Raw genomic sequence first — 10,133 nt, forward strand, 5'->3', positions numbered from 1 at the left:
ACAGTGCTCCTATCTTCCTCCTCAGCCATTGACCCATCTTCCTCCTCAGTCGACGACCAAAACTAGGATCATGCCTCCTCCACCGATGCTCCTCCCTCCCTCCTCCACCAGTGGAAGGGCCCAAGATAAGATTTTGCCTCCTTCCTCCCTCCTTGGCCAACGTCCAAAGCCCTACTCCACCAGTGCTCCTCTCTCTTCTCTATCTATTGGTAGCCCAAGCCAGGATCCACAGAGCCACAGAGGGTAGGAGTGGAGAGCTAAAGAGGTAGGACCAACAGCAACAAGAAGCCGCAATAGTGCTAAGAGTTTGGCTAGATGCTGGAGCTAGACATAGCAATATATATTTGTGGACCGTTGACACCCCTAGGTTACAAAGCCCAATATGAGGATCTCGTTTGTTGCCTCTAGATCAAACTTCATGAGGGAAGACCAGATCCACCCTAAGGACCATTGGATCTAGCTGCCTCCACGTAGATCTACTCGCATGCCACAGAAAAACAAACTCTGAATGCTGGAGCAAGAAGTCGAGTTAGAGAAGGAGGAGAAAAGGGAGGAGACTGAGATGTCCTAGCTGCCACCCTCCTTCGTTGCTCTCTGGACCTCCAGCGACAATTAGAGGAAGTGATAGGGTTGAAGACGATGCTGCGATAGCAATGGGGAGAGGACGTCAAGTCACTCATCCAGACAATGTGGGGGCGAGAGTTTATGTGGAAGAACTTCTTGATACAAAGTACTCATCACAGCAAAACATAATAAAGATATAGCATTGGTAAACTTGAGGTTCCAATGGAATTAGGAACCGAAAACTCTTAACCTTGTTCGTTTCGCTGTAATTTGGCTTATGCTGATGCTTATGTTGAAATATTATGGGAGAAAAACATTGTTCGTTCGCTGAAAAGTACTACTGAAGTAGCGCATCATTTTTTTAGAGTTGGACAAAGATCCCTGTCCATATGCATTTCAATAGGGCCAATAAATGTGTTTAGCAGTCTCAATGGTCAAGAAATTCTCAAAAGAAAATTTGCACCACGAATATGAATAGAAACTAAAATTTCTATTATTATGGTCTAAAAACAGGCAAGAACACATGAATTTTCATGGAACCACAAATATGAACACTCAGATATATAGAAATAAACACATTATTAATATAAACTATTATTCCCATGATAGACTGGATAAAAGATCTCTTATTGGCCTCTGTGTGGATACTCCCTCTAAAATGCAGATTCAACTAGGCTAGCAGTGGCTGAATCACCAGCAACTAATAATCTATCCAATAAATTTGTTGAATTCTTGTAAAAGATGCATTCTCAAAAAAGAAATATGTTGAGTTGTGATCTGAATTCAGTTATGTACAAGATAAAGGCTAACTTCTGATGAAGCGAAGCGAGGCCCATCGCCGGGAGGCTTAGGTCGAAGCAAAGTGGAGTCAGAAGTTGTTCTAAGGGGGTCCCTGCCCGCCTTATATAGTCTAGTGGGTAGGGTTACAAGTCGGTTAGATCTAGGAGATAACTGAAAAGTAATAACAGATTACAGGAGTCATAGGATCAGACATATCCTAATAGATCTCGTAGTATCTTCAGAATATCTTTCCAGTGTCTTGCGGGGTGCGCTGAGTAGCGCCGTGCTCTGCAAGGCTTCGTGTTGTGGGCTAGACCACTCCTGAGGGCACATCCCATGTAGTCTACCGTGGGTATCTAGGGTCGTACCCCCCCACAACTATTCTCCGAGCGCCTTGTATCTGTTGGGCAACGCCATCTTGATCTTGTCTGAGCAGGTGTGAACAAAGCCGAGCAGTCAGACTCATAGTCCGACCACCATACTGAGTCGCCGAGCAGTTGTGAACCATCACCGAGAAGTGAATCCCAAGTAAGGCTTGCCATAAGATGTTAGGAGCTCAAGTTTGAAATAAAAAATTTCCTCGCAATGGACCAAGTGTGCCCACTTAGAGTCCGAGCACGAGAAAGGGAGATAGTCTTCTTCAACTTCAGGAGGCCCAGGGTCTTCCAGATAAGGCAAACACACTCACCGCAAGGTGAAGTGTGCCCACTTAGTCCCTGAGCCCTACAGTAGGTGACGTAGTCACATGGTGCTAGGGTCCAAAGTAGAAGAAAAATAGGAGATCAGCCGAGCAGGTAGCCAATCCCTGGGGGGAGCCTTAAAATGAGAAACGCATATTCATCGCAAGGTGAAGTGTGCCCACTTAGTCCCCGAGCCTGACAGTAGGTGACATGGTCACGTGGTGCTAGGGTCAGAAACAACAGTAACCAGAAGAAAATCCACAGTGTGGTGAGGAAACAAGTCATAGTAATGACGTAGTCACCGAGCCACAAGTGAAAATCTCAGAGAAACCCAATTGTGGAGAAAAAATTGGAGTAATGGTTGTACAGTAGGAGCTACTGAGCCTTAATGATATTTGCAGAGAAGTCAACGAATATCCGGTGTGCAGTTACAAGTTGCGACAAAAGAATGGGCGATATGGGTTGCAGTTGCGTAGAAGCCCAGATAATGGCCCACCACGCCGCTTCGGGGAATTTGGAGAGGCGCAAATCGTGGTGCGGTTTCCCAAAAACCCTAGAATGCGAAAAGTGGGTACGGTTTCTTTATAACTGCACTGCCGTGCTCCGTGCTCCTAACTTTGCCACTTCATCTTCCTCCTTAGCCTTTTGCGCTCCCCATCTACATTCATATATGCTTCCACCACCAATCCCAATCCAAATCTGAGAGATGGCACCGAAGAGGGGAGGTGGTAACCCGAAGAAGGTGGCCGCCGTGATGAGCCATGACAAGGAGTGGGTGTCATCCTTGATGGGAGAGATGGAGCTCAACGAAATGGTGGCAGCGGGCATTCTCCCTAAGCGAGTCACCACCGGATGGCGTTCGACCAACGGTGAGCCCTATCCAATGCCGCACATCGATGAAGTCATAGTATTTGAAGATTATTTCTGGCGCGGACTAGGAATTCCTATTCATCCTTTCTTACCTGATCTTCTGGAGTATTGGGGCATGAGCCTGTGCAATCTACATCCAAATACAATCTTGCATATTGCCATCTTCATTCACTTTTGCGAGGCGTATCTCGGCATTTTTCCCCACTTCAACCTCTTCCGACACCTGTTCTGGCTGAAGAAGAAGGGCGGGGGCGGTTCTAGAGTGGTTGGCTGCATGTATCTGCAACTCCACGATAGGATGGCGGGCGAGTACATCACTATACCGCTAAACACCTCGCTGAAGGGGTGAAATGTCAGGTGGTTCTATATGAAGTAGAGTCACCTAACCATTAGATGCGACGTCGACCATGTTCCAAAGAACTAGAAGAGCTGGTCGAAGAAGCCAGCCAGCACTGACATGGATCAAGTGAAGGAGCTCCTAGAGTTAATAAAGGGCATGAAGATGAAGGCGTGGTGGTTGCTGTGAGCTTCATAGTGCGCCGCACCTAGCCCTACAAGGAGAGGGCCCACACAGGCTTTGACTTCAAGGGGGACACCGACGACACCCGGGAGAGGGGGGAGAAGCTATCAAAGGAGGATGTGCTACAATGGGCCACAAAGCTATGTGCTCCAAATGCATCATTCAGCGTGCTAGGGCAGCCAAGAGCCTTCAACTGCATGAACCCATCTCCTTAGGTAAAAATCTTGACTGTTGTTCCTGGCGGTTTTTGTCCTGTGTGGTGCCGAGTAGTGAACTGATTCACATGCAGAAAGATCCATATGTAGGAATGGGTGGCGTACTTCTTGGGCATGTCGAGGAGTGACTGGCCAAAGGTAGTGGACACCCCACCAACCACTCAACCAGAGGAGGGTGCTGTCAGCGCCTCGTCAGAGTCTAAGGATGAAGGTGCTGGCCAGAAGGAGCGTCTACCCTGGGTGTTGGAGAAGGTCTAGGGGAAAAGGGCAGTGACAGATGAGCCAGCCCAAAAGAAGAGGGAAACGACTAGTGTAGCTCCCTGCAAGCCAGGTGGCATCTTGCTTGGCAGCGATCAGACCACTCGGATGCAGAGTGCGGCGGTGTCTGAGTGGTCGGATGATGATGGGACTCCAATAGCTCCTCCCTTGAGCATAGAAGCGCCACCACACATCACGAGCATGGAGGTGTGATCGGAGGGGGAAGGAGTCCCTGAGCAACAGGCAGAGGAGAGGCCGATGGCGGGGGCCACAAGACCTCTAGCCTAGGGCATGTGGGTTGACCCCAGAGCCATGCCTAGGTGCTTAGGGAGGCAGTGCTGTTTTAGAACTGTCTTCCTAGAAGCCAACATGTAAGTATCCTAGCCTTGGAATCATTTGTTGTCTGATCTTTATAGTTGCGATGACTAATGATCTAATCTAATGTAGAACGAGATGTGCAGAGGATCTCACTCCCTTAGGCCAGACTGGCGAGCAACCTGGGACTAGCCCTAGTGTAGAGGCAATGCTAGCAGACCCCATCCTAGAGTCCCCGAGCGCCCGGCGGCCTGCGAAGGAGTCGACCACTGCTGTTGATGGAGTTGGCGGTGGAGAACAGTTGGCGACGACGACGGCCAATGCGACAGAAATGCCAAGTGCGACGATGGGAGCTGCCAAACCTTCAAAGTAGGGAGGTGGTGCTGCCGACATCGAGCCAGAGTCCAGGGCTAAGAAGACGACAGCATCGAAGGAGCAGATAGCGTGCCCTAAGACATCATGGGGCATGGTCGGATGCACTATGTGGCCACCGAGCCCCAAGAGAGCACCACCAGCTATGGAGGATGAGGACGAGGTCGAGGAGATTGAGTGTGAAGAATCATAACCTCAAGTCGTCTAGATCCTCCACAAGCGAGGGGATGAAGTGGTGGTCATGGAGAAGGAGGACACCACAGGAAATGAAGAGGCTACGGTCTACCGTCTCCAGAGTTATGAAGAAAATTGAGGTTAGCATTGTGTTGTTGATGTCCATCTTTGGTGTTGGAGAGTGGAGTTCCTAATAATTTTGGTGCTTTGTGGGGTATAGCATGAACTGCCACACAACGGTAGCAGCTGATCAAGCGGATAGAGCCCCTTGCCGAGGAGAACGCAAAGTTGAAGGAGGCAATGCAACTGTTGGAGAAGAACATCCAGTGGGCCTAGCATGAACAAGATCTTGCCAAATGCAATGCTAGGGATCCAAAGTACCAGAAGGGGGCCCTATCCGAGCAGCTACAGAGCATCGCCAAACAAAAGACAAGTATTGTGGATCGATGAGTTTTGTTCTGCATTGCCGAACGGTCTTGACATTGATGTTGATTGTTACTTTTATAGAGCAAGATGCGATGCTCGGCCAGCTACGCCAAAGCATCGGCCAACTCCAGGAGGAGAAGGAGAAGGCATCTAGGCGAGCAAAAAAATTGGCTACAGAGCTAAAAGGTGAGTAGTTCGTGGTCGGAGTTATTGCCGAAGTGACTTTTTCGTTTGACAGATCCTTTTGGTGCCTGCAGAATACCGCCAAAGGACTAGGGCATAGTTCGATGTGCTGGAGCTGGAGGCGCAAACCTAGAGGAGAAGACTCGACGCCATGGTGGCCAGAGTTAGGCCGATGCTCGACTGCATCGACTTGGAGGCAACACCTTAGCCTGACGATAGGCCACCATGTCCGGACACCATCATCGACAGGTGCAAGGCAGCATGGTGGAACTTCAAGAGCTTTAACCAAGATGCCACTATCGCTGCCATGACTCATGCCCTGGTGGTGGTCTGGTCTCATTACCCTCCCATCGATCTTCAAGCGATAGGGGCCGGATTCGCCAGAGGGACGGGTGTGACGATGCCGCAGCAGCTGGAAGATGAGGTGGAGGACACAGCAAAGGGGCTGGCCAACAACGTCAATCTATTTGGTGAGGTGGACAGCGAGGGCTAGGCGTAATGACCTGAATAGAGGGAAACCTGTATGTAACAGTTGGGGAGGATAGTTAAACGTGTGAGGGCATAAACAAGCATTTATATATATATGTATAAATGTTGTAGAGTGTCATGTGCATGTTTATGCAGTTTGCTAAAACTTTCAGTGAAAAAGACACTTGTTGTTAACCCTAACGCCATTATACTTTGTATAAATTGTGTCCGAGAAGTTAGCTTGTTACTGAGCCCTTGGCCTTGGCTAGCCCGTATTCCATAACGTCGAGTGCGGACCCCGTGCACGTGTAGGAGGAACTGACGTGACCAAGGAACCATAGCCGACCACCCATAATGCAGAGCGCGGAGCCCGTAGCACATGTAAGGAGAGATCAGAGACTGGGTTTTCTCTAAAGAACACGGAGCGAAGCATGTGCTGCTTGGTGGTTGGTGAAATATCTTAGAGATATTTTAGTATGGAGAAATGCGGCGGGGCGTATATGGAGATCATGTGTAATTGTCATAGTTTGTTAAGGAGTAGCATAGAGCTAGCGACCGTAAATGGATATTAGACCAAAGTGGAGAAATACTGGAGACGAATTATGGTGAAAAAACTTCATTCATTATGGAGTGGAGAGTACATATTTGGAGCGTTTCAAGGATAGAAACGTATGAGGTGCTCGATGTGCCATGAATTGGGGATATCAACTCCTTTCATGTCATGTAGCTGGTAAGACCCTGGTCGGGTGACCTCTTAGACCACATAAGGCCCTTCCCTTGGGGAGGAGAGCTTGTGTGTCCCTTTGGTTTTTTGCTTTCTGCGAAGAACGAGGTCGCCGATAGCAAATGAACGACCTTTGATGTTGCAATTGTAGTATCTTCGCAAGCCTTCTAGGTATTTTGCTATGTGGATGCAAGTGATTAGGCATTCTTCTTCGACCCTGTCAACATCCTCTATCCGAACAGCTGCGGCTTGTTCTTCATTATAATGTTCCACTCTAGGTGCTCGGAAAGCAATGTCCATGGGAAGTACGGCTTCTGAGCCATAGACCAAAAAGTATGGAGACACACCGGTGCTGCGACTAGCTTGAGTGCGCAGACTCTAGATCATGGCTGGGATCTCTTTGAGCCATCTGTCTGCATGATTTTCCTCTTTCTGGTATAATCTCTTTTTTAGGGCATCAAGGATTATGCCGTTCGCCCGTTCAACCTGGACGTTTGCTCTAGGATGGGCAACAGAGACATATTTGATGGAGATGCATCGGTCTTCGCAGAAGTCCCAAAAATGATGCCCAGTAAATGTAGTTCCAAGGTCGGTGATAATGTTGTTTGGGAGACCGAATCTGTTGATGATATCTTTAAAGAGCTCGACTGCCTTCTTTGCAGTAGCCGAGACAAACAGCTTGTATTCGATCCACTTGGATAATTTGTCAATGGTGACGTATACGTACCGAAAACCTCCTAGCGCAAGCTTGAAAGGCCCAATCATGTCTAGTCCCCAGCATGCAAATAGCTAAGAAGCTAGGATGGTCTACAATTCCTGCGCTGGCACATGTATCTGTCTGGCAAAAATTGACATTCTTCACAACATCGCACAAGGTCTTCTATGTCGGCGATGGTCATGGGTCAATAAAAACCAGCTCAGAAAGAATTGTCGACCAAGTTTCTCAAGGCCGCGTGATTGCCACAAGAACTAGAGTGAATTTCACAAAGTAGTTTCACTCCCTCTTCTTGGGTGATGCATTTCTGTAGTATCCCTTTCTTGGCACTTTTCCTCATTAAGTTCTCGTCTACTAGCACATAGTGCATGCTACGATGGATTAGGCATTCAGTTTCAGTCTTGTTGGCAAGTACGTTGGCGTTGGTGAGGTACTTGATAAACTGCTCCCTCCAATAGACGGCCAGCGAAGGTACTGTAAGTACCAGCTACTCTGCAGGGGGGGGATTTCTTGAACTTCCTTCCCTCCTTAATAGACGGCGTAAAGAGGTCTTGAATAAAAATCCTAGGAAGAATCATGGCGCGAGAAGATCCTATCTTAGATAGGTGGTCGATGAGCTGATTTTGATCTCGTACCACATGATGGTACTCGATACCGTAGAACTTTCCTTCAAGTTTCCTGATTTCGGCGTAGTATGCATCCATCTTCTCACTGAAACAGGACTAGTCTTTGTTGAGCTGGTTGATGACCAGTGCAGAGTCTTCGTATACCATGAGGCATTTGACGCTCAGCTCGATGGCTATACAGAGTCCGTGGAGACATGCTTCATATTCGGCGACATTATTGGAGGCTGGAAAATGAATCTGAAGGACGTATCAAAGCTTGTCCTTGGTCAGCATAATGAATAAAATGCCAGCACTAGCACCATTGATGTTGAGGGCACCGTCGAAGTACATTACCTAGTTCTCAGGGCAAGTAGCGGGGATGGGCTCTTGGATCTCAGTCCACTCACCTATGAAATCAGCGAGCACCTATGACTTGATGGTGGGCCTGCTTCTAAATTCAATGGAGTAAGTGCCGAGCTCGATAGCCCACTTGATGATGCGCCATTGGCCTCTTTGTTGCGGAGAATGTCCTCTAGGGGGAATTTGGTGACCACAGCAATCTTGTAATACTCAAAGTAATGGCAAAGCTTGTGCGATGTGATCAGAATGACGTATAGCAGTTTCTAAACTTGAGGATAATGAGTTTTAGACTCATTAAGGACCTCGCTGATGAAATAGACCAGACATTGTACCTTGTAGGTGTGTCCGGCTTCCTTGCGCTCGATGACGATAGCTGTGCTAATGACGTGAGAAGTGGTGGCAATGTAGATTAGTAGGGCTTCATCTGTTTGAGGTGATGTCATGATCGGAGGCTTTGTTAGAAATGACTTGAGCTGCTCGAAAGCTATATCTACCTCCTTTGACTAGGAGAAGCACTCAGAGGCCTTGAATAGTTTGAAGAACGGTAGTCCTTTTTTTTGCCAAGGCGTGATATAAAGCGGCTGAGAGCAGCCATGCAGCCTGTGAGCTTCTATATATCCTTTACGCATGTTGGCTATTTCATATTGGTGATGGTAGAGACCTTGTCGGGTTTGGGTTTGATGCCATGGGCGCTGATGATCTAGCCTAGGAGTATGTCGGATGGAACTCCAACGATGCACTCTGAAGGGTTCAACTTCCATCTATATCTTTTCAGGTTGGCGAACATTTCTTCGAGGGCGGTGATAAGATTGTCGATAGTCTTGGACCTAATGACCACATCATCGATGTAAGCTTCGATGTTGTGGCCTATCTATTGATCGAGGCACATCTGGATGGCCCTTTGGTAGGTCACCCTGGCGTTCTTGAGCCTAAAGGACATGGTGGTATAGCAATATGCACCAAAATGCATGATGAACGATGTCTTGATCTGGTCATCCTTTTTGAGGGATATCTGGTGATAGCTAGAGTAAGAGTCAAGGAAGGAGAGTAGTTCATAGCCGGTGGTGGAGTCTACAACCTCGTCTATCCGAGGTAGACCAAAGGGGTCTTTAGGGTAGTGTTTGTTAAGATCAGTGTAATCAACGCATATTCTCTATTCTTTATTCTTTTTTTGAATAAGAATAGGGTTTGCTAACCACTCAAGATGATACACTTCTTTAATAAATCTGGCAGCTAGGAGCCATTTTATTTCTACCCTAATAGCCATTTTCTTGTCTAGCGTGAATCGTCGAAGTTTCTGCTTGATCGGTTTGGTGGTCGGTGAGACATTCACGTAGTGCTTGATCTTCTCCTATGGTACCCTTGGCATGTCTATGGGTTTCCAAGCAAACACATCAATGTTGGTACGTAGGAAGGAGACGAGCGTGCTTTCCTATTTAGGGTCAAGGTGAGCCTTGATCTTGATGGTCTTAGAGGGGTCGTCGAGGCCGAGGCCGACCTCCTTTGTTTCCTTCGACTTGATGGAGGCGTGAGGAGGCTCCAGCGTTGGGATCTCTAGATCATGGATGGGCACCATCTTGGCATCGGTGACCACGCTGGCCATCTAGATGGAGAGGTCAATGGCTTCAGTGAGGGCGAGACTCTCTATCTCGCAAGCGTAGGCGATGGGGAGGTTGGCCCACGGGGCTAGAACTCCTGCAGGCGAAGGCATCTTCAACACCAGATAGGCATAGTGCGGTATGGCCATGAACTTGGCTAGAGTTGGCCGACCAAGTATGGCATGGTAGGCGGTGTTGAAGTCAGCGACGTAGAAATTGATGTGCTCGACGTGGTAGTTTGTGGGCATGCCAAACTGTACTTGGAGGGTTATCTCTCCAAGCGGTTTGGATGCCCTGCCAGGTACC

Source organism: Miscanthus floridulus, chromosome 12 (assembly GCF_019320115.1).
Source record: "Miscanthus floridulus cultivar M001 chromosome 12, ASM1932011v1, whole genome shotgun sequence".
Taxonomy (NCBI): Eukaryota; Viridiplantae; Streptophyta; class Magnoliopsida; order Poales; family Poaceae; genus Miscanthus; species Miscanthus floridulus.